Source organism: Stegodyphus dumicola, chromosome 7 (assembly GCF_044657685.1).
Source record: "Stegodyphus dumicola isolate Sdum_Otavi_A_Nest chromosome 7, ASM4465768v1".
NCBI lineage: Eukaryota > Metazoa > Arthropoda > Arachnida > Araneae > Eresidae > Stegodyphus > Stegodyphus dumicola.
Window position 1 is genome coordinate 202,724,494 of NC_140774.1, and position 26,459 is coordinate 202,750,952.

Sequence of the window (26,459 nt, forward strand, 5' to 3'; positions counted from 1 at the left end):
ATGGTAGTCGTTGCAAAGTATTTATTTTAAATAAATTAGATACTCTTATTTTTCTTTAAATATTGAATTATGCTATTTAACTGAAGAATAAAGTGTAATTTTTAATAAAATGAAATAAATGGACAGACAGTTCGTTATGTTGATATAAACCGAAAAAAACTACTTTTTACTCCTCCCCAATTCTACCTAATGAAATATAATCCAAAATTTCGTATTATAGACTTTCCTATTTATTGGAACAACAAATCAGATTTTGCTAGAAATATTTTTTACAAGTTTTTCTTTTTTTAATTTATGAATTTATTTCAAATTTTAAAATCTTCTAGACTATTATGTGAAGATAATATTAGATATATAATATTAGACTATTATATGACGTTTTCAGTTCACAAGTTTTTTATTTAATTTTTTAATAAAATAAGGTAAATTTAGTTAGCATATGTTTCCTTGCAAAACGTTTAACCTTTCGATGCAGTTTTGCTGTATTTTTAACCACCGGTCTGGCTTCTTTTTAATCGGGACACAAACCAGAATCCTCTGACGTCAGACAATGAGTCCTCTATTTACACCCACCAGATGGCGTTGGATGTCAAAAGTGACACAATCCACGCCGCTTTTACAGATCGTCCATCTGTCAGCCAATAGTAGGCAATGAGACAGAACAGAACAGTAAAAGAGGTTATGGTTGGTAGTTGAAGAACGCCAGGTTTCACTTTTAATTGCTGAATTATAGAAGTTAAATATTCCTTCTGTGCTTTTAAATTTGACACATAATGGGAATTTAAATGCCTTTTAGTTCCACGGAATGGGCATCGCTAACTGTGTTATTTGATTACAAAACGAACGCAAGCTTTAATTATAAGCGTATTATTTGTAATTAAAAGACAAACTGACATTTCTGATTCCTTTGGAGTTTTAATTAGGAACAGAAAATATGAAGAAGTGTAGCAAGCGAATTTCCAATTATTATGTTACGTAATTAATGTTTATACTGTCAAACAAAATTTAGATATTTCGAAAAACATTAACAAATCATTAGCTTAAAAATTAATACAAGTTTGAAGTGCAAACGAAAATTATTTCGTCACAGAAAGAATACTTAAAACACAGGGAAAATATACAATTTTGCAATGGAAACGATTTTTCTTTTTTTTTTTTTATCAAATTCCGCCCTTATTTTGTCATCAATTCAAAATATCTGCCTGTCTGGAAATTTGAAATGTTGTAACATGGCTGACCAACTGCATTAAGGATTTGGGAATTTTTTCCACTTCCTGTGATAAAATATAAATTTATTATTTCTGTATTTCTTTATTATTATTATTATTATTATTATTATTATTATTATTATTTGAGATTATATGAATTTTGTCTACGTGAAAACTTCATATTCTAATAATTATCTGACATATTCTTTTGATTTCGTTGAGATATTAGCAAAGCCCAAAGAATTTAAAGCATTAAAAAATTATATCTGGTGCTGCGAGGTATTTTATACACCTAATTTCTAGATGAGATTACATAATCTTGATATAATTTATTTATGGTCCTGATTATATTATATTTATTTATGGTCCTGACGCTATAAGGTATTTCTTCCACCTTCCTAGCGTGCCTTCGTGGTGTAGTGGTTCTGCACGCTGGGCCGGTATTCCAGAGGTCTATGATTCGATCCCCGGCGAAGGCGGTTGCTAATTTTTCATCTCTCTGGCTTCGAAAAATATCCTAGTGTCTTTACAACGCTTGCAAAGATTTATAGCATTTTCCTGTGCGTGCTCTCGTGCTCCCATAGTTACGTCGTTAGGACTTTCAACTAACTCCGCACACTACGGGAGCAGTGAGTGAGTGTCGAAGTCGATATTTCGAATTGTAAACGAATTTAGTGACAGCTTGACTGATTTTGCGTATTTCTTCTATTGGAACGTGCGATCTGTAATAACATGTCACAACCTGAATTTTGTCGACTGAGTCTGTTGCCTTTCCCCAATCGCCCTTTTAAGTGAGGGAAAGCGTAAGAAATTGCTATCACGATATAAGTGCCTAAGCATGTTTAGCCAGGAAGTAAAAGATTTCTGCTTTGAAAACATAGTCTTTACAAGCTTACTAAGCAAAATTGATTGGAGCAAATGTCGAATCGAAACATTGATTCTGAACTCTCAAATTGAAGTTTATTATTATAGAAGAATTTGTATCAGTAAAGCTCTATCGTTCGTACATTAACAATAATTTGCCTTCCATCTTGCAAAAAATTATACAATAATTTCGTTACCTTTTACTCAAAGTTTCTTAGATGGTGATAATGGGCGGATATCCTGCTAAAGTTGAGGCAATCGTTTCTGAGGAATTCTGAAGAAAGTGAGGACTCTTTATTGAACCTCTTCCCGTGGCATTTGCCTCCACGAAATTTGAGCCCAAGTGTTATGGTTCAACGCGGGATAAACAAGCCAGACTGATGCTTGAGAACAGTCACTATACGCGCCGAAATGTAAATGCCTGCGTTATAGTCATTTTTGCGTGATGGTGCTGGCGTAGAAGTAAACTTGAATCCTTCTGCCTTTCGTAGATATTATGAATATTAATTATATTTTGTAATAAATAAGAGTTTCAAAATTATATTTCCTAAATAAGCAACATTTCAAGTTGTAGAGACATTAAGTTATTTCGAAGAAGACTTGAAAAATGAGCAAAGCCTTCTCCAGGAAGAGTAATGGCAAACCGCACATTGTGTTGATCAATGTTAAACGAATTTCGTTTACTGCGCATGCCCAGGGTAGAAGTTGGTGCGATTACAACTGTGGCTCAGTTTTCAAAGAAGATAAATACGGTATACGGTGGATATTGTGTTATCTGGGCGTAAACATTTCGAGGTTTTAAAATTTGTCAGGCTGTAAATTGCTTCATTACTTAAAGTGTAACTATCGATTGTAAACTATGCAAATTTTGGTTTAAGAAGGATTACAAAGCAGGAAAATCGTTACAAGATATATTATGCTTATTAATTATACTTCTGAAGAATAAAAGAAACTGAGTGTTTACCGTGCGTTCCATTCGTATTTACTTTAGAAAATTAAAGAATAAATCCAGTTTAAATTACTGAATTAAAATCAAATAAGTGGGCTTTATTGGAATAATCAATCCAACAGCTCAGGTATGTGGTCCTGCTATGCATTCAAACTGACCCAATTTCCAAGCTATTAAATGTAATGTTTATGAACAAAATAAACCGAAATGAAACAGAAGCACATGCAATAAGCACAAACAAATTTCCGTAGTATTCCAATTGTAAAACAGTAAAACCAACACGACTAACAGGCTTGTTGTAGAGTTGCTTATGTCACTTAGTCTGCAGTATTTCCTCCCACGGCAACGGTACACCTTTGAGCATGCGCAGTAAGCGGAATTCGTTAACATTGATGAACTCAATGTGCGGTTTGCCATTACGCCTCCGGGAATCGAACCACGAACCCCTGGAATACGCGCCAAGGATGCAGACCACTACATCACGAAGGCACGCTAAGAAGGAGGGAGAAATACTTTATAAAGTAAGTAAACGTTAATTCTTAGTGGAAGTAAACTTTAATCCTTCTGCCTTTTGCAGATATTATAAATATATTATATTTTAATACATTTTAATAAATATTACATAATTTATATAATAAAGAATCGTGACCAACTCTTGTGGTGCACTGATAGGAACTAACGTTCGATTACGACCGTGAAATTACGATGTTAATGTTCACGAGCCTGGCTCGGGATGTTTGTGTTTGGGCCAGCTTTATTTTCACGAACCTAGCTCTTGATGTTTATGTTTGGGACAAAATCTTCATCACGAGTTAATGCATGGGAAGGGGTTAGTAAACAATTAGTATTCGACCCGCTTTCGTTTTTGTGCTTCGCAAAAGGCTTTCTTCCATTTTGTTACACCGTCTGATTTCGCCAGAAGCTCTATTTCTGAGTGCTATGAATGCAAACTTCCCGCAGGTAATTTTTCGACTCTTTATACTTCTTTGTCTGTCATATTCAGCTAACCATATCGCATAACTTAATATACACTTATTTATAGTACACTAAATTAATATGCATATGAGCCAAAAAATACTCGTTTGCTAAAGTAACAACATAGAATATGAATGCTATAAACAATATAAATAATATAAATGCAATGACTATGAATGCTATTTTTTATGTAGTATTTAAGTATTTTCTAGATATTTAATTATATTTTTAAGTATATATATATATATAAATATATATATATTTATAAATTATGAATTAGTTCTTTTTAGTTTCTTATTGGTTTATATAAATTATGTCTAGTTCCTTTTTGATTGATATGCATATTCGAGTCGGGGAGGTTTCTGTAGACAAGGGTTTCTAAAATGCATTGGTTTCTAAATTAAATTTCTGAAATTTTAATTTTTTAAAAAAAATTAATTTATTACTAAATTTTTTACTGGTATTTTCTCTTTAATTTTTAATTGCTAATTTCTCAGGGTACCACTTTATTGGTATTTCTTTTTGGACATTCTTCACTATGTATTTACTTTTGGTTTTGACTTTTACCCTTGATGAATGACGAAACACGAATTGAATGATTGAAGAGTTAGGTTAGGAGGCAACTTCCCCTTTATAAGTCTGTCTCCTGCCTGATCAACAGTCATTCACTTATGCATTAAAAAAAAAAAAAAAAAATAAAAATAAATTAATTTTAATTGCTAAATTGGTGAATTTATTTTTATTGTTTGGTTTTGCACTTGATTTACTTATGCTATCTGAATTTAAATGATATTGTAGATTAGTTCGAAAATTAAATCTTTTATATGTTTGCTATAATTATTTTAACTTTAAATTTGCTTTTTTACGTATTTACATGTTTGTTAAAAATTCAATTTATTATTTTAATACAGTGCTATAAAAACATATATACATAAAAATATCAATGAACAGTGATTTATTAGATACACAGCTTATCATGTGCTCACTCTCTCCTTGTTAAATTTAGGGGAAAAAAAAAACAGTTAAAAAATTCCTATTTAGAGTTTCTACGCAAAAACAAGCAATTCGATCAGCGAGCAGAAAGACATATTTTTTTTGGTGCACAAAGTTTACATTGGGTCCCACTAGGTAAAAAGACACCGACGTAGCGGCGCAAATTGACTTGTATTTACTATTCTACCAGGAGATTCAAATGTAAACAAATGGCGGCCTCGTTACGTTTAACACCACTTAAACTTTTAAAATGTTGATAATTCTACAACTATTGCATACAGATAAAATCCTTAATCGAAGCATAAGAACAACATAATCCAATCACTTGTTAAAGGAAAAAAATGCACAATTTAGCAGCATCACTACATAGTATAAAACAAAGTCGCTTTCTCTGTCCCTATATCCCTATGTAGGCTTAAATCTTTAAAACTACGCAACGGATTTTGATGCAGTTTTTTTTTTTTATAGATAGAATGATTGAAGAGGAAGGTTTATATGTATAATAACATCCATTAAATAGTGGAGAAATACTGTTATTTTTAAGGTTTTTAAGGTGATGTCGTAAATAATTACATTTTTTCCTCTTACATTGAAAAAGCAGGCTGAACCCTACGAGATTTATCAAATTAATGTACTAAGTATTGTACACATTGAAAAGGTCTACAGATTTAAAAATTGCGGGACGTAGCGTTTGCGACGGAGCGTGCCTATAAATAGCGCGTCGGAGGCCGCGGTTTTCCCTATAGCACTTTGAATTTAGCAGCGATCGGACGCTTTTATTATCGGAGCTCTCTAGCGAGGAAAATAACAATATACTTAATAAAAACGTGCTTTTCAGCGCGACAACGTATCAGTAATTATAAGTAAGTTGCGATAAATAATTGTATGATAGTAGTTTTAAAATATAAATGATATTCTATTCTAAGGTTAATTTTTAAATCGCACTTATAGTAATTATAAGTGCATAAGGTTAGATAAGATTAGATTAAATAAAACCATAATTTATGGATTGGAATTTTCTATTAAGATCTTGGTTAAAATTTAGAGTTAAATCAATTTAATATTAGGGAAATTATTTTCAAAAATCGTAATTTAAAGTGAGGTATGTAAGTTCAGAAAAAGAACTTAATAGAATACGTATCTTTTGTTGTTGATGATTGTTGATTATCTTTTGTCTTTAGTCGCACGAATAGCAAATTATTTTTTAAGTATTTTTAATTTAATTAAAATCGTAGTTTGAGGTATTTCAGTTAAAAAAAGAGAACTGAATAGAATAGGTATCTTTTGTTTTTTATGATTGTTGATTATCTTTTGTTTCTAAATGGTAAGTATTTAGATATTTTTTGCTGCGGCACATACTAATAATATGGCAATTTGTGAATAGGTAATCATACATATAGAACTGAGTAAATTTTAATAAATAAAATAATAATAGTAATAATAGTAAATAAAAGAGTAACCTCTAGAAAAAAACATGTTTGTATTGTCTAATGACAAGAAAGCTGTGAACGTTATATATAAAGACATTCTGTAATATATTAATTGTTGTAAAAATAAAATAAATAGGTAAAAATGTAAAAAGTAAATAAGTAAAAATGTAGTGTATGAATTTAGATATTCCAAAGATAGCAGGAAATCTTCATGGTATAGGGAAAGGGGAATTGTTTTACTCCAAATTTAACGCGTGCGGGCCACGGGCAGTAATGAATAAATCAAAACTACTGGATCGATTTTAATCATTTTTTCAGTGAGTGACATAGGCTATATATTTTATACCCGTGCGAAGCCGGAGCGGGTCGCTAGTATAAGAATAAAGAAAACTAAGCTCACCGAGCGAGATAATGGGGTGGGAATATATATGTGTATATATGTATATTTACGTACGACTAGTGCAGCCGACTTCAAAGAAAAAGGGGAGGTGCACAGCCACATGTTATAGTAGTCCCAGATACAAAATTTCTGCGTTCTAAAGCTAATCGTTTTTTCATGACGTCTGTACGTAAAGGAAGGGTCCCTTGTTGTGTCCGTACATAAAGATGTCAGGCAAAAGCATCGTTGATATGGATTCGAGAGCCGTCAAACTGGAAATTTTTGTTCAAATACGATACACGAAATTTTTCGCGATCACAATATTTCCTTTAATTCGTACAAGGAAGTAATTTTTTTTTTTTTTTTTTACTCTGGTATTAAAATTCGATTCGTTACAAACATATTAAAACAAACCTCATGTAAAAAATCGCTCTAGAACGCAAGTTATGGTTAAAAATAGTTCTAAGCTTTTGCCATTTAAACAGCCAGAAAATTTTCTTAAATTCGCAGTTCAGAAAATGCCTCTCATTGAATCCTCTAAACCAGTGGATTTTAATAAATGGGTCGCGAGTCTGTTTGGGGCTACAAAAATTAATGGTGGATAAAAATTTTAATTAATGTATATCTAAGTATCGACGTTTTGATTGGTGGCGTGAAATTGTTTTTACTTTTTTTTGTGGGGGGGGGGGGTTTGCTTTTTTATGAGGTCGTACTGCAATAATGTTTAAATATCACGGTTCTAAACTATACATAAAATTCTTCTGTGTACAGCTTATAAACAAACTTATAAACGTAAATTTATATTATAAAAATCGCACGCATTTGCAAAATTTGGAGGTAATTATACCTTTAGGTTAAGATTGCTCAAACCTGCAATTTCTTGTTTGCGCGTTAAAAAAACGCCCTTTTGAACGTAATTTTTTCCCCCTTCTCTCTGTTTTCCCAGAGGTAACAACTGAAGCTTTACTTTGGCTTTTGTGGCATTACTTAATCGAGTCGGACACGTCGCCCTGCGATATTCTAGGGCATATTTGATAGACTAGACTAGTTTTCAGTTCAGCTCAGAGTATTCACAACTCCTTGCGGGAGCTTACGCGTTTGAGGCATTGCTTTGCGTTCGCTCAGTAATTTGAAGCGGTAAGTATTGATCGTGCTTTGTGATACTGAGAAAAGCTGTACGTGTACTTTTCTGTAAAAAGTTATAAAAACTACTAAGCGGATTTTATTTTATTTCATTCATTTTTTTTTAAATAAATTTCGTGTAGAATTTTCATTGTTACGAACTCTTGCGCAAATAACAATATTAAAAAATACATCAAAAGTACCCACACACAAAAAAAAAAGTATAGTGCATAACAATATTTAATAAGCAAAAAAAGAAGTATCTCTTGTAGTCGTAAAATTAATTTTCTAATTGGAAATAATCATAACTTTCACTACGACAATATTATTTAATCTTTCTATCACAAACGAAATTGCTCGGATTATTCGTTAGGTTCAAGTTTGAAATACTTTTCGTACGAATCGGTAAAATTCCTTGTTCAGCTCTTAAAGATACCGCTTGTCAATGTAATTTAGCATATATAGATCAAATTATGAGAGCGTTAAAATTTCTCATCTGGAAATTCGAATCGTAAAGGAAGAAATAAATTTTTGATAGCTAATTCTAACTGAACGTCTAATCAGAACTCTCACTTGGGATCTGCAAAAATTATCCGTAAGCCTTCTTCAGAGCGATTTAGAGGCCAAACGGTAAAGTCGCTGAACACTGGTAGTTCGGTCCGAGGTTCGAATCCCGCGAACGCTGCATGTGTGTTTTCGTGGTTTTCTCCGTGTGTAACCAGCCAGTTCCCCTTAGAAAGTTCTCCACGAAGGCATCCCTCGTCTTAGGCAAATAGCCCTCGGGGCTTTGTCGCAATCACACAAAACCAAAAATCTTCAGTTAGTAAACTGAATTTCTTTGAACCTTTGACTTTTTCTTCTTTCGTTAGTGACATTAAACTTTTCACGTTTCATTACTCATTTCCACCAAAGATTATTCATTCGTTTTTACGACCACCAGCGGCCGAGCGAAGTCGCTGAACACTGGTAGTTCGGTCCGAGGTTCGAATTCCGCGAACGCTGCATGTGCGTTTTCGTGGTTTTCTCCGTGTGTAACGTGTATACCAGCCACTTCCCTTTGGAAAGTTCTCCCCGAAGGCATCCCTCGCCTTAGGCAAATAGCCATCGGGGCTTTGTCGCAATCACATAAAACCAAAAAATCTTCAGTTAGTAAATTGAATTTCTTTGAACCTTTTTCTTCTTTCGTTAGTGACATTAAACTCTTCGCGTTTCATTACTCATTTACACCGAAGATTATTCATTCGTTTTTACGACCACAAGCGGCCGAGCGGTAAAGTCGCTGAACACTGGTAGTTCGGTCCGGAGTTCGAATCCCGCAAACGGGCTGGCTGCATGGGCGTTTTCGTGGTTTTCCGCATGTGTAACGTGTATACGAGCCAGTTTTCCTTAAAAAGTCCTTAACGAAGACATCCCTTCCCCTTGAAGCTTTGGCACAATCATACAAACCAAACCATTCGTTTTTGCTAGAAACTCTGTACTTCTCCGTAAATCTTCTCGTTGTTTATCCTGGAAACAGCCTTTAATCGGTTAAATACGGACAAATTTTATTAAAACTCCTAAACTCTGGTTATTAAAATAGGTCAACAAAAAACTAAAAAATATTTGTCTACTTGTACGCATTCTGAGCTAAGCATGCTGTCTGCTAAACATATTGTTGGTCAAACATGCTGTCGGCTTGGTAACTTTCGTCGGCTAAGTGATTCCGTTATTTATCTTATATAGTTACGTACAGACTTTAAACATATTGTAAACTACGTTACCTGCATGAGCGTTAGTTTTCGATTTATTTGAATAATTTACAAAATAAAAGCAGATAAAGGATCTTCACTTAAACTGACGTAGGTGCAGCTAACAAGCGATTAGCGGGAGAAACGGTTCAACTTTAACTGTAATTTTTTTTTTTTTTTTTTTTTTTTTTTTTTTTTCTTTTACGGCGAGCATTTGTTTTTCTATAATTGGCCATTCCTAAGGCCGGAAGTGACGGCTATTTTATTCTGGAGGCACCTAATAGGTGGTAACCACCGTTACCTCATATGAGGGGACAGACAATTTACGTCCATGCCTTCTCCGGGATTCGAACCCTGGGACCTTCGGTATAGCAGTCGGCGCCGCTGAGCACTATACCGTCTGGGCGGCTAATTGTGAATTATGGATTTCGTAGTATAAATTATAATAATATTATTATATTGATTTAATAATCGTTACGTAAGCAACAACAAAAATTATTTGGGGTTTACATGCTTTTCAAGAATGCTGAAACATTAAACCGAAAAGATTCAGAAGAACTGTAACTTGCTGTGGATGTTGAAAGACAAGCAATTACCTTCAGTTTTAGAAAAGAACTATTAAAAATTCTTAACCAGTCTTTCTCTCTAATTTAGCTGTTACGCACTTCCTCCCCCCCCCCCCCAGTTTTTCTCTCGGAAGGATTATTCTTGGCGAAACTTCATGGAACTTTAATGTCTTCTTCAGCGCTTCGTCAGACTTGACAAATGCTCGATGTCAGATCAACAAACAAACCGTAAAGAAATGCCTGAATAATGATGGAAAAAAAAAATTTTCCCAACAACTAATCGCAGGTGATGCTGAGTGCAAAAAATAAACAAATATGTTAACTTTTACCTCGTCGTGAACAGATGTCTTTAAAAAAAAATAAGTTGAAAATAAAAAGAGTATCATCAAAATCATCGAGGGAAACATCACTAACACGGAGGGGTGGAAAAGTAACGGGAAAAAATAGCATCCCATAAAAAGTAACCTTTTTATGCCGTTGTAAACTCGTTATCAACTGCGAAATTGAGCTTCATTAAACTTTGGACCCACATTAAAAGTACTGAGTAAATAACAAATACCCAAAGGTGAGTAGTCTTCTAGAAGGGGAGGAATGTATAACGATCCCCGCTAAATGACAACCACAAGTTTCCTTATCGGAGCACCAGATTTTGGGTCGGGTATTAATTAATAGCGGATGGCAACAGCAGATGCAGTTTATGGTTCGCAAGTAAATTCATTCAAAGTTTCGGTTCAGGGAGAAAAAAAAGTTTTAAGTTTCAGTGTCTTTTTTATGGCGGTTTCTTTTTTAGAGTCTTAAAAAATGTTAACGGTAATAATAATTATTTGAAGATGGTTTTTGAGACTTAAGTTGAAGTAAATGCAAAATACTTCCATTTTTTATCTTATTCTTAGGAAACGGGTTTCTTGCCAATGAATATTATAACGACTTCTCTTTAAAAAAAACAATAAAGAATATTTTTAGTTTTTAATCCCGAATGCTATTTAATACCGAAATTCGGGATTAAAAGCCCGAATGCTTTTTACCCGAATGCTAAAAATGGCCTTAAAGTACCATTCTGTGTTCAACATCCTTTGACCATTTGGAACATCTTAGATTTTTAGGACACAATCTGTGAGTGCAGAAGAAAATTATCCTCATTTGCGATTGGAACAAATAATGAGCATATGCATAATTATTGAAATTGTTAGGTTAGGTTATAAGGTTTTCTCCCGCCTTCGTAGCATGCCTTCGTAGTGTAGCGGTCAGCACGCTTAACACGTATTAGGGAAGTCCGTGTTTCGAGTCCTCGCCGAGGGCATTGCTCATTTTTCAGCTCTTCTGCTTTCAAAAAATGCCTAATGTCTTTACAGTTGCGCCCGAGCTGAAAGGTGGTGAATAATGATTCTTCACCACCAGGATTTGACGATTGAATTCCCTAAAACCCCAGTCGCCCTTTAAAAGGGGGAGTATATAAGGTATTTCTCTCGCTTTCTTAGCATGCCTTCGTGGTGTAGCGGTCAGCACGCTCGACGCGTATTCGAGAGGTCCGTGGTTCGAGTCCCGGCGAGGGCATTGCTCATTTTTCATCTCTCCTGCTTTAAAAAAAATACCTAATGTCTCAGGTTAATTTGTATACTAATACGAGGTTACTAAGACAAGGTTACGTTTTCGATAAAGTAATCTACGTTAAAGAGCTAAGAGGAAGAACATTTTCGTAAAGAACTTCTTACGGGAAACCGGTGCGATTTCAAGTGGGAACAGAATAGGGTCTCGCCGATTCTATTCTCGTATTAAGGCCCGAAACGGAAATAATTGTTCACCATCCTTCCCATATTAGCCTTCGTTTTCTAGTTCCTCCTACAAACGCATGGAAGTAGAAAAGAGTGGAGAGGCCTCGAAATTGTTTTCCCATACACTGCCTTGAAGCAGTGGCACACTCCTCTTCTTCACCACCACATTCTGTAGGTGTCCGCCGATAACATCGCGGCAAAAACATCGCGGACGAAAACGTCGCGGAGAAAACAACGCAAGGCGAAAACATCGTGCTACAAAACATCATGGGAGAAATCATCGCAAAGAGAAAACATCGCAGTCCTAAAACATCGTGGTACAAAACATCGTCGTCGAAAATAAAGCGGTTCAAAAAGTTCGCAGTTTAAAAACATCGTCGTCGAAAATATCGTGGTAAAAAATAAAGTATCCACAAATCATCTCATGACGATAGCATCGCAGACATGCTTTTTCCATACATGCTTTAATAACTGTAAATGAATATTCCCATAAAGATTTGTGAGCGCAAAATGTAAAGAAGGATAATTTTTACTTTCACATTTTTTATTAACTAATAATTTTTTTCTGAAAAGGTAAGAAGGAAACTTAAGCATAGAAAATTAAATGCAACTTATAGATTATACTTTTCACGAAAAATTACCAGTAAAAACTTTATAAAAATTATTTATTAATGGCCTTTGTTAGTTAACTATGTCGGTTTAAAATTCTATTAATTGCTATAAGTTGCATTAATTTGCTATGCTTAAGTTTCCTTCTTACTTTTTCAGAAAAAATTTATTAGTTAATAAAAAAATGTGAAAGTAAAAATTATCCTTCTTTCCATTTTGCGCTCACAAATCATTATGGGAATATCCATTTACAGTTATTAACGCATGTTCGCGAAAAGCATGTATGAAACAAGCATGTCCGCGATGTTATCGTCAAGCGATGATTTGTAGATACTTTATTTTTTACCACGATAATTTCGACGACGATGTTTTTAAATTGCGAAGTTTTTGAACCGCTTTATTTTCGACGACGATGTTTTGTACCACGATGTTTTAGAACTGCGATGTTTTCTCTTTGCGATGTTTTCTCCCACTATGTTTTGTAGCACGACGTTTTCGCCTTGCGTTGTTTTCTCCGCGACATTATCGTCCGCGATGTTTTCGGCTGTAACCCATTCAGTGACTTATATTAAGACAAATAGGTTTTAGACATGTTCGGAGGTGAACGTGCTGTAATTACGTCCTAAATTCAAGTATAAATGTTCAAGTATACATTTTCTTTTCCTACAATGTTCCAGAGTCCTGAGTATGTGAAAGACTGCATTTTTAGAAAACATTTCATTCTGAACGGTTTGGTTTATTGAGATTACGACAAAGCACAGTAGGGCTATATCCTTAACTCTTTGAGGGGGCAGGAAAAAGCAATTAAATTTTCAGAAAAACTCCCGTTTTATTTACTATATCAGGGATGTTACAATGAAATTATTTGTTGCAATTACGCATACTTTGTCCAAGACGCGTGAAAAAAATGACTACTTCTGGTGGTTAGTGTCGTAGAACATCGCCCACAGAACACATCCCTATAAATCAGTCTCTATGGTACTCAGGGAAACAGTATTTCTTTTTCAAGCAGAGTGCAATTTTGCATGGGCTGCATTCCCATATAGTTCTTACAGGCATTTTCCTTGTGCTGCAGAGTGTACATCATCGTGATGTTGTCTTCGATGGCTGATGCTTATTTTCTTGAAGACGAATTGTTGCATCAACTACTGGCTTATGTTTCTTGATTGGAATAACTGTTTTTACTTCCTTGTACGAAGTAAAAAGGACGTATTGTAATCGCGAAAAGTTTCAGGTAGCATATTTCAACGAAAATATCCATTTTGACCGCTATCGAATGCAATTTAACGATGTTTTGGCTTGCTATCTGTAGGTAAGGACAAAATAAAATACCCTTTTCCTTCCCCCCCCCAAAAAAAAAATATAAAACTGCTTTAAAATGAGTTCTGAAGAGAATTTTTCGTGGCGTCTGTACGAACGTCCGTACGTATCCCGCATAACTCAAAAACGAGTAGCCTCAGAACGTTGAAATTTTGTATATAGGACTGCTATAACATGTAGATGTGCACCTCGTAATTTGGTTGCAATCGGCCGCACCAAACGTATACCACTCTGTTACCCGGCTCAGTAATCTAAGTTTCTTTACTCTTATATGTTTGTAAATTGTACATTTTTTGCTTTAAAAATGATTGTATTATGTTGTTCTTATCTTTCGGTTAAGGTTTTTATGCCTTTAGTAAATCTGTACGCAATATTTTGAGAATTATCAACAATTTTAAAGTTGTCTAAGTGCCGCTAAGCCTTTTTTATATGGCGGCCATTAATGTTTACATTTGAAACAGAGACTAGTGGATTTGTTGCCAGTCTAGAGAAACTTAGCTTCGCAACAACAAAGATAACGCATTAACTTATTATTGCCAATTAAATCATGCTTAATTCTTTCTGAAATTTTTTCGAGGAAATAGGTGTTTCAGATTTACTTCGTAATTTTTAATATAGATACTTTGAGTTTTTATGCATTTTTGCCTTCTCGCGAAGGGAGAACTGAATTAATTAAATGAGAAATACTCAATCGTCTGTGAAAAACTGTTTCTTTTTTGTTTTGTTTGCTTAATTTCTTTTATACAGCCTTCTAGCTTTATGATAGTATTTGAATAGAACATGTGGCAATGATTAGATAATTCTATTCTTTAAATGATATAAATTTTGTGCATTATGAGTTATAATGTGAACGAAATATGTAAGTAAACTGTTATATAATTATTGGATTATATAACAGTTAACTTGGATTATATAACAGTTAACTTAGTTTCCGTTATATAATTATTATATAAGTTAACTGTCATATTATTATTAATACTGTTAAGTGAATCTAGCGCCAGAGTGTCGCTATGGTAAACAAATACTAGAGGGAATTTTAAAGAATGCATTTATTCTCTTGTGGTTTATGCGCTGTCGGCGAAGTAGATTTAATTCAATCCAATAAGTTTGAATGAAATGCAAGAAAAAATGCGTATAATTTAATATTCCGTACAAGGAAATCATGTGGTGTACACACCGGCCTTTTTTTTTTTTTTTTTTTTTTTTTTTTTTTTTTTTTTTTTTTTTGTTGTTGTTGTTGTTGTTGGAATAACTGGTGACTAGGAGTCCAAAATTTGGTATTTTAAACTACTTCCCTTTGATTCGGATAAAGAGTATAAAAATTACACCGAACTTTATTATATTGTTAATTTTAAACTCCCGCATTACTCCTTTTCTATCAACAGAGCTTCTTTGAGACTCAAATATGAGATGATTTTTAGCTTCTGGGGCGTCATTTAAATCAAAAATTTAGTCACTCTATAACTAATGCTCTGTTCGGTTCATTTAAAGTTAGAGCTCCTTTTATTTTAATTATGTACAATAAATATTGCTACTGATTTTATATTTCCATGTACTTAGCTTTCTATAAGTATTTCTGAAAGAGGTGAAAATGTAAAAATAGGTGTTTGTTAATATTATTTAAAACTTGTAACTGAATTATTATAAAATGGCAGGGAATAATTATCTTAATATTCATCATTTTGTTTGCCCTTGATTTCAGTAATACACATTTTAAAATTTCTACTATACTGCTTCCTTAATTACGCATCTCGTATACTGTGTATTATAACACTTTTTAAGAGATTGTTTTCCAATACGAATATTTCTTTCTCAAATAGTTTTATAAATATATTTTTGACAACAGAATTTCAATTTACGTTTACAATTTAATGTTAAGTTCATTGTACATTTAGAAAATATCTATGATCATTATGATTTTAGATATATTTAATAACTAAATTTAGACAAGTTTCTGAATGAATAAATCCTTCATTTCAAATACATTTGTAAATAATTTAATAAATATTTACGCATCTGACTAAAGGCAAATGCAGATTTTTTACAAGGATGTGCATCGATACTCTTATACCTGTATTTAGCATTTTTAATCTTCGGTATGTCAAAATCTTTATTTTCTGTGCATTCAGTACATTTTTCGACTAAAGTAATTTACAGTAATTTAACATCTGTATGAATTTATGCATAAGAAATATGTATAAACAGAAACTGAATGAAAATTGTACACGTTATTTTTAATGCGTACTCGGAAAGATCAGTTTTCCTTCGAAAGTCCTCCACGAAGGCCACGTCTTTCCTCTTAGAAATATAGCTTTCGCATACCTTACCCTATTTAAACTACTTAACCTGACCTACATGTATTTTAACATGTATAATTTTAAACTTACATTTAGCCGTCAGATTTCAATCTTTTGACTTATTACACGTTTCTGGATACATTCATTATCAAATTCAAGTTTTCTAGTAAATATATATTGGAAGAACATTCAGTGCCCCTCTTAGCAATTTTGCGCGGTTTAATAGTTCTCTGATAATATAAAATAACAACCAACCATTTGACATTTAAACATTTGCCTCATTGTCATTAGATTGCAATCTTGATTGCCTTACTCTGCACACCAACACTGCTTCAGTTTTGAAACAATTAAAACAAAAAATATGTGAAAGGTTTCAGATTTTAAATTACGTCCAAAGGGGCGTTCTTTTAAAGTTTTTTGTGTTACCTTTATTTATAACCTTCATTTTATAACGTTTGTGCGTTACCTTTACTTATGTTCTTTGCGCTTAAACCATAAAATTCAGTTCAGTGGCAATGTCTCAAAATAATTTTAAAATGAGCCTATCTTTAGAATTTCCGATACACAGTGTCGCACGCTGGAGATAAAAAGGTTCGCAACCCCCGTAGAATGTTGCCATTTTTCGGTTTTAAATCGCTGAGTTTGTTAATCAAAAATTCGTTAAAGTTTTACAAAATATGAAATGGATAATAAAACAATTTCAAATTGGGGCTTTTAGATGCCCATATTCGCAGGAGGATTACGTTCAAAAATTGGATGTCTCTAGGTACCGTTGTTTTTTATCACAATGCGAGAAACATAGTACAGAGGCTGTTCGCCCATTTTTTAGACGATTTTGGTAAGCGGTAATAAAATATCGTTTGCTGCAAAAGAAGTAATTGCAATTGTACTATGTTTTTAAAAGTCAAAATTATCGTCTGTGGCTTGAAAGTTTTGTTTTCACTCAAAATGGCTAATTTAACAAAGCAGTGGTTCGAAGGCTACATTTACGCTCTTTCCGAACAGAAATATGCATACTCCGTTATCCAAAAACAGTGTGAGAGTCATGGTTTGTGATATCCAAAGCGTCGATAGGTAATATCATCAACAAGAAAGGAAAAAATCTCATGTGGTCACCACATGACTTCCTTGTACGGAATATTAAATTATACGCATTTTTTCTTGCATTTTATTTAAACTTATTAGATTGAATTAAACCTACTTCGCCGACAGTGCATAAACCACAATAGAATAAATGCATTCTTTAAAATTCACTTTGTTTACCATAGCGACACTCTGGCGCTAGGTTTACTTAACAGTATTATATTTCATTCATATTATAACTCAGAATGCACAAAATGTATATCATTTAAAGAATTATCTAATCCTTGCCACATGTTCTATTCAAATACTACAATAAAGCTAGAACTATGTATAAAAGATATTAAGCAAACAAAGCAAAAAAGAAACGGTTTTTCACAGACGACTGAGTATTTCTCATTTAATTAATTCAGTTCTCACTTCGCGAGAAGGCAAAAATGCATAAAAACTCAAAATATCTATATTAAAAATTACGAAGTAAATCTCAAACGCTTATTTCCTCGAAAAAATTCCAGAAAGAATTTAGCATGATTTAATCGGCAATAATAAATGAAGGCGTTACCTTTGTTGTTGCGAAGCTAAGTTTCTCTAGATTGGCAACAAATCCACTACTCTCCTGTTTCAAATGTAAACATCAATGGCCGCCATTAAAAACAGGCTTAGCGGCAATTAAATAACTTTAAAATTGCTGATAATTCTAAAATTATTGCACACAGTTTACTAAGGCATAAAATCCTTAACCGGAAGATAAAAACAACATAATTCAATCATTTTTAAAGCAAAAAATGTACAATTTACAAACATATAAGAGTAAAGAAACTGAGATCACTGAGCCGGGTAAGAGAGTGGATATATATAAAAATATATTTATATACTTTTGGTGTGGCCGATTGCATTCAAAATACGAGGTGCAAATATACATGTTATAGCAGTCCTATATACAAAATTTCAACATTCTGAGGCTACTCGTTTTTGAGTTATGCGAGATACGTACGTACATACGTTCGTACAGACGCCACGAAAAATTCTCTTCAGAATTAATTTTAAAGCAGTTTTAAAATTTTTTGCAGAAAAGAGTATTTTATTCTGTCCTTACGTACAGATATCTAACGTAATATCTTACGTAAAAGGAAGTATTACAATACTTCCTTTTTACTTCGTACAAGGAAGTAAAAAACGTCAAATTGGACCCTCAAGTGGGAAAAAAATTTCAAACAAATATCCAAGGAAGAAACGGACATCTTGGACTATTGCAAAGGTACGTTGTTTAATGTTAAAAGAAAATCCCCCTAGTCAAAGGACAGTTGCAAAATCATTAAAATGCTATGTGTCTACTGTAAACAAAATGATAAACGTTGATTTAAATCTTAAGAAAGCGAAAAAACGCAATACGCATCGTCTTCTTCCAAAGCATATCGCTCAACGCAGGACACGCTGCAGAATTCTATATGAGAAACACATATCCAAAGAAAAATGAAAAACAATTGTCACAATAGATGAAGCATGCGTGTATTTAAATGATTGTAACAAAAAAAAGAGCCATTTATTATCACAAAAGGGGAGAAAAAAAATTAAGTACATGGTTCAAAGAATCGAAAGAAAGTTTTTCTAAGGGATTCATGATTGTTGCTGGTTTTTCTTATAATGACAAGTTAAAAACAAAGAGAGTGCAAAAAAATGTCAAGATTAACTCCAAATACTATCAGGAACATATTTTACCGCCCATTTTTCTGAATGAAATACCATCGCTTTACCCACAGTGCCATCCATCTGTGAGATTCCATCAGGACATAGCTAGCAGTAACACATCAAAATCCACTGTAAATTTCCTAAAAGAAATGGAACAAAAAACTGGTATCGAGGCCATACCCTTCACTGATATCCCTACTAAATATCCCGATGTTCCACCTATGGATTTTTGTGCTTTCGGACTTTTAAAAACTGCATTATCCAAACGTTGTTCGAAAACCCTAACAGTACTCTGGAAAGCTGTTCGGGAGGAATGGGATAGAATATCTCCTCTGCCACTTCAAAAGGCATTATTATCCTGGAAATTGCGGTGTCGAAAGATAGTTCAGAATAAGGGATGTCGAATAGAACATTTAGAACACAAGAATGTTATGTAATTTAGTTTTGTGAATACAATATACATCGTCTAAAAGATGTGTGAACAGCCTCTGTACATTTATGCAAATTCTTCATTAAATTCTTCAAATATAATACGGGGGATAGTATTTGGTAATATTGGTTAATTTTAAAAGTGATAACGCCGTTTATAGGGTTCCGACGCAAAATGGCGGCACTCTAAATATGCGCCGAGCCGAAAGTCCTCTGTGCTATGGTGGAAGGGGAGAGGGGTGGGAGACTCTCGGATTCGTACCCCGGGGTGCTCTCCATCAAAATTGGAAGGCGGAACTGAGCTAAATGGCACTGTCACCTGCTAGGTGTTCAAGGCTGTTGCCAACGACAGGCGTAATCTTGCGCTCCTTGCCCCGAGGAATTTCGTGGGCTTGGGCTGATTACGTCAGACAAGTGAGCATAAGTAACAACAACAACAACATAGCGGTTTGCCTCAATTGGGGCTCAAGATGTACAGAAGCGTGGAATGAAATTCAACATTCTTAGGTATGTAATGTGCGTAACAACCAAGCTTCAGAAAAAAGGGAAAATTCAAAAGAAAATGAAGTATTTTGTGACGCGCAGGACACCAAGAATCCGCTGGCAACCATGATGGATAGTTCTTGTCATGTCCATATTACGTGTAAGAATGGTTGCCAGAGCCTGCTCCGGAGAGAGGGTGGACTTTTATCTCCCCCCCCCCAATTTTGAGGAAGAGCATCCCGCGGGGTGGTCTGGGGTACCCTTTTTCCTTCTATCAAATCACGCAAGAGGACCTTAGGCTCACCGTATATTAGATTGCTTCCATGCCGCACAGACACTATACATTTACAAACATCCGTGTCTTCTCCGGGATTCGAACCCGTGCCCTTCGGTACCGCAGTAGGCCCCCCATAACCACTATACCGTCTGGGCAACGATAGTGAATAGGTAAGGGGCATATTACAGTTCTAATAACAATCAGAGGCAGAAGTCAGAGTAGCAAAAGTCGCAAACGCGACAGCCCGAGCATTCCAAACAACCAAATCTTTAATTGCTTTTTTATAAAAAGTAAACATACCCTTTGTCTTGAGATGAAGGGTCCAAACATTTCCATGTGTTTGGGAAAATTTGACATATGTTTGGCGCAAATAACCTTTTAGGTTGTGTGCCAAAAAGCAGACCAACCAAACATTTCCAAATAAGATGTCCCCCTCCTGATTAGCAAGCGCGCAACAGATAATAATTTTCTACATCCTGACTGTTATCAAGTTAGTTTCAGACTCTCTTCACTTTGAAGGGGAAAAAAAAAAAAAAAGAGGTGAGGGGGGAAAATATATTCACATGATTTTGCCGGCGTGTAACCCATTTTTTATAGGAACAAAAATGAGAAACGAAAAAAGTTGGAGGTATGTGCGGCAAAAATTCATTGATATTATAAGTGGTTTTCCTAACCATCATTAATTTTTATGAAACATTATCCTGTTATATGAAATCACAGCCGAAATTCATGGGGCATCCCAATCAATTTGCAAATCGTTAAGACTGTTTGTAAGTTAGTGTCTCGGTTATTGAATATTAACTTGTAGCAAACATTTTATTTTTAAATATATTGGTAGTGCATCTTGGCTACGGCACTCTATTTCATTTTCTTTATTTCACTGCGCAACATCTGAGAAGTAGGGGAAAATTAGGCAAATACCTAGAATTAAGTCCCAGTTCCCTACTCGATGCGAGTTCCTCGTATTACAGCGTCCATCGCCAAGCAATTGAGAGCTCTGTTGTCTTTCGTCTGCGTGTGGGCGGATGGTGTCACATACGTGTTACGTTCTCCGCGCATATGCTGGCCACATGTGTGAGGGACCCACATGCGACCGACTCTCAGGGTCAGAAAGATATCACGTCACTTTCGCGCCCGCACTGTTTTGTTTCCTGGTAAAAAATATACCCGAAAAAATGTTTGCGTTTGTTGTTTCCCGAATTCGGTTTGCGAAGATTAAAATGTAACGTAAATAGACACATGATATTCGACTGTATGTTTAGTCAAGATTTCTGTTTTTAATTGCAACACAAAGAGTTAATTTAGTAAAAACTATATTATAAGTTTAATTTCCTAGAAGTTGTGTTGAAGAATAATTAAATATTTAATTTAAAAGAAATACGTTTATTACGTGAAATATCTTAGAGCTGTGCAACATAAAAAAAACCTTGAAATGAATTAAAAATAAAATTAAATGACACTTATTGTTGACTATTTATCAAGTTTTACACTTTCGTTATACAAATAGAAAGTAATGGTCAAACAGTATGGGGGAACAAAAATATATTAATCAAAATATATATGTATAAACATTATTCACATAATGTACTGAGCCTCTTTTACTTTTCGTATATTCACTGGGCATGATTTCTAGCCATGGATTTCTTAAGATTATGATTGGGATTTCGCATCTATTTTTTCCCATTTCTTGGTTAAGTTTTCGTTCAAGTACTTTTCTGTCGGAAATTCTGACTTCATTCATTTTGTCTTGCAAACGATATCAAATATGCTCAATAGGACTAAAGTTCTGAATTAAACACAAGATTTGATTACGCGAAGATAGGTATATAAATTACAGTCTGAAATAATAATGCAAACCCGAATAATCATGCAATCCGAAGCAATGATGCAATAGTTTCATTATCGCTTCGGATCATCGTCTTGATAAAGTTTTAAAGCGAGAATATGCGCATTTTGGTGCTGTGTATTTCAAAATATTCAAATACATCAAATCATCAATTTTGCAATCAATAAAATAGAAAATTTGTTGTTGTTTTTGTAGAGACATTAGTTTTTTTTTTTTTTTTTTTTTTTTTTTAAAGCAGGCAAGATGAAAAATGAGCAATCGCCTTCGCCGGGAATCGAACCACGGACCTCTGGAATACCGGCCTAGCGTGAAGAACCACTACACCACGAAGGCATGCCAAGAAGGTGGGAGAAATACCTTATATACTCCTCCTTTTTAAAGGGCGACTGGGGTTTTTAGGAAACCCAGTCGCCAAATCCTAGGTGAGTAGAATCATCATCCAACACCTTTCTTAGTTCGGGCGCCACTGTAGAGACATTAGGTATTTTTTGCAAACAGGCAAGATGAAAAATGACCCATCGCTTTCGCCGGGGATCGAACCACGGACCTCTGGAATACCGGCTCAGCGTGCAGACCACTACACCACGAAGGCATGTGAAGAAGGTGGGAGAAATAGCTTATGCTCACTTGTCTGACATAGTCAACCCAAGGCCCACGAAATTCCTCGTGGCAAAGAGCGCTAGATTACGCCTGTCGTTGGCAACAGTCTTGACCACCTAACAGTTGACAGTACGATTTGGCTCAGTTCCGCCTTCCAAGTTTGATGGAGAGCACCCCGGGGGGGACGGGTCCAAGGGTCTTCCATCCCTCTTCCCTTCCACCAAAACCACAAGTGAGGACTTACGGCTCGCCGCATATTTAGGTGGTGCCATCATGCTGGTGGTTTACCACCATGCATTTATCGCGGTGCCACCATGCATTTATCGCGTGCCACCATGCATTTATCGCGGTGCCACCATGCATTTATCGCGGTGCCACCATGCTGCACCGACAACCCCAAACATCCCTGCCTTTTCCGGATTTACAAACACCAGCTTACATTTACAAACTCGGCCGACATTTACAAACATCCCTGCCTTCTCCGGGATTCCAGCTCCGGGTCCTTCGGTACGGGAGTCAGTGACGCTAAACACCATACCGGATGAGCGGCAAAATATAGAATTTAAATGCTGCAAGCACTTGTGTAGCCCAAGACCTTGTCGCTACCTCCACCATGTTTTATCGAACAAGTCATTGGAAGAACTGAATTTGCTTTTTACCCCTCCCAAATCATTTACTTTTAATAGCCTAAACTTGCTTTTAGCTACAAATATGGCTAAATTCCAAATATTTGATGCAGTCTTAGTGAATTGTAATCATGGTCTCCTATATAATGATGCAAAAATCGGAGGGCTTAGGTTAGTGCAACCTTACCTCCATCGGGAAATAGTCACTTTCGAATGTATCATTTCGAACTGAGCTGGAGACTCAGACTAGAGAAGGCAAAGAGATTCATAACCTTCAGACAAAAATTTCGAAAAAAATTGAATAAAGCCGTCGAACTTGTGACATGAGAGTAACATGATATTCAAAAAGTAGTTACGAAGAAATAAGGCAACCTAATGTAATTTACAATACATAAATATATAAAAATACCAGAAAAGAACTAAACAAAAACTACCAGAGAACCATTAAAAAAAGAAGACAGATGCAGATTTTTTGGAAATACAAAACTTTTGACCCTAAAACACTGATATTACACAATTGTAATCATTCTATCCGCTTTGCTGGAAAAAGATTTTCTTTTAACTATTACGCCATAAAAGTTACGTTTTCTTAAAATATCTCTAGTAGTTTCTGCATTAATAGATCTGCTAAATATTCGTTGTTATACTGTTCGGAATATAATTCTAGAATACAAGTGATATTTCTAACTATTCACTTTTCTTGGAGTTCATTGAATCTCATTGAATGCTTTGTTTGTGGTGTGTTTTCGAACATATTTGTAAGGAAAATAGCTGTCATGTGTTTCCCCATATTTGACAACGCAAACAAATTAAACATTAAAATTACTGTTTGTAGATATTCTCCTTTTTTGCACCTTTTTTTTAATAGCTCTAGGCAACTGCGTAATATCCGAAACTACAATGCCAAACAGCGTTATAACAGGGCTGTACACTACAGCAGCGTTTCTTAAGCTGTGGGTCGCGGGAAATGAAGCAGGAGGTCGCCAAAAAATTTAGCAGTTTTGATATTTCTTTAACTTATTGTAATAATTTTAGAATTACCAACTATTTTTACACAATGAAAATACATAGAGATAAGACATCTCACACAAAGAAAAAAGGAAAACCTTTCGACGCATTTTTTTACTTCCTCGTACGAAGTAAAAAAGAAGTATTGTAATCGCGAAAAGTTTCAGGCAGCATATTTCAACGAAAATATCCACTTTGACCGCTATCGAATAAAATTTAACGATGCTTTTGCGTGATATCTGTACGTAAGGAAAGAAAAAAATATTCTTTTCCTCCAAAAAAATTATAAAACTGCTTTAAAATAATTCTGAAGAGAATTTTTCGTGGCGTCTGTAGGAATTATGGTACGTACGAATTATGGTATTAAGGTATGTACGTACGTATCTCGCATAACTCAAAAACGAGTAGCCTCAGAACGTTCAAATTTTGTATATAGGACTGCTGTAACATGTAGATGTGCACTTCGTATTTTGGTTGCAATCGGCCGCACCAAAGTTATATAAATATATTTATATATATATCCATTCTGCTACCCGGCTCAGTGATCTCAGTTTCTTTGCTCTTATATGTTTGTAAATTGTACATTTTTTGCTTTAAAAATGACTGAAATATGTTGTTTTTATCTTCCGGTTAAGGTTTTTATGCCTTTAGTAAATCTGTATGCAATATTTTTAGAATTATCAACAATTTTAAAGTTGTTTAAGTGCCGCTAAGCCTTCTTTTAATGACGGCCGTTGATTGTTTACATTTGAAACAGCAGACTATTGGATTTGTTGCCAATCTAGAGAAACTTAGCTTCGCAACAACAAAGATAACGCATTCATTTATTATTGCCAATTAAATCATGCTTAATCCTTTCTGGAATTTTTTCGAGGAAATAAGTGTTTAAGATTTACTTCGTAATTTTTAATATAGATATTTTGAGTTTTTATGCATTTTTGCCTTCTCGCGAAGTGAGAACTGAATTAATTGAATGAGAAATACTCAATCGTCTGTGAAAAACTGTTTCTTTTTTGTTTTGTTTGCTTAATTTCTTTTATACATCCTTCTAGCTTTGTTATAGTATTTGAATAGAACATGTGGCAACGATTAGTTAATTCTTTAAATGATATAAATTTTGTGCATTCTGAGTTATATGAACGAAACATAATACGGTTAAGTGAACCTAGCGCCAGAGTGTCGCTATGGTAAACAAATAGAGTGAATTTTAAAGAATGCATTTATTCTACTGTGGTCTATGCGCTGTCAGCAAAGTAGATTTAATTCAGTCCAATAAGTTTAAATGAAATGCAAGAAAAAATGCGTTTATAATTTAATATTCCGTACGAGGAAGTCATGTGGTGTACACATCAGATTTTTTTATAATAGAAACATTCATTTTCCTTGCTTTGGACGTGACGCTGTCGTTTCGTCTGTTGCTTATTTAAAATGTTCACATTGTTTTATGTCTTAAAATTAGATGTTAATAACCTAAAACTGCAGTAGTATATTACAGTACAAGTGAAAAAATGGACAGTTTCACACACGCGTGTGTCGGATTTGAGCAATGCTTATGGGGTCCCGTAAAATTTTCGTAAATATTATGGGGTCCTGGAGGTCGCGAAAAAAATCTGTGATAAAAAGGGGTTGCGACTGAAAAAAGTTTAAGAAACCCTGCTGTACAGTAAAAGGAAAAAAAAAAAAAAAGGAAAGGACTTTATAGTAGTTATATAATTATCGTGAATAATTAATAACATCTCTGAACGAGAAATCTTTTGAACGGGAACAGCTCTCATTTTGAGTTCCGTGACTTACCATATTCTTCCAAGAACAAAATGAAAATCATCTGTGAAGCGTGCGAAATGATACACTCGCATTTTTTAATGCCATGTCATCCGACCCGTGAGTGATAAAAACACTACGTTGACATCTGCATACTCCTGAGATCATCAACACGTGGTCTTGGCACCTGCTGCGGCACGTCTTACTGCGTGGGACTTTCTCACGCGCTTCATCAAAATTATTCACTTAGCGATGCACCGTTGGAAGATATTTTATCGCCGAAAAAATTTCTGAGAAAATTTTACATAAATTGATTCGGTAGAGTTCGTAATCAATTTCCCTTTAGATAAGGAGGAAACGCTGAAGTCGAGGGTTTGTAAATTTTTTCATGTGTGCCTGTGTTAGTGTTTTCAGATTCCCTTGCGTATGATGCATGAAGAGAACGCCAC

General features: G+C 34.6%; 1 protein-coding gene and 1 non-coding gene across 5 annotated transcripts in view; both read left to right on the forward strand.

Annotated features, from left to right (window-relative positions):
• Positions 1–26,459, forward strand: part of LOC118194177 (transcriptional corepressor CBFA2T3-like) — a 248,354-nt gene that overhangs the window by 64,888 nt on the left and 157,007 nt on the right. The gene's annotated exons all lie outside the window — the stretch shown is intronic.
• TRNAT-CGU (transfer RNA threonine (anticodon CGU)) lies at positions 11,695–11,767 on the forward strand. Its single transcript has one exon. It is a non-coding gene; the product is annotated as a tRNA-Thr (tRNA).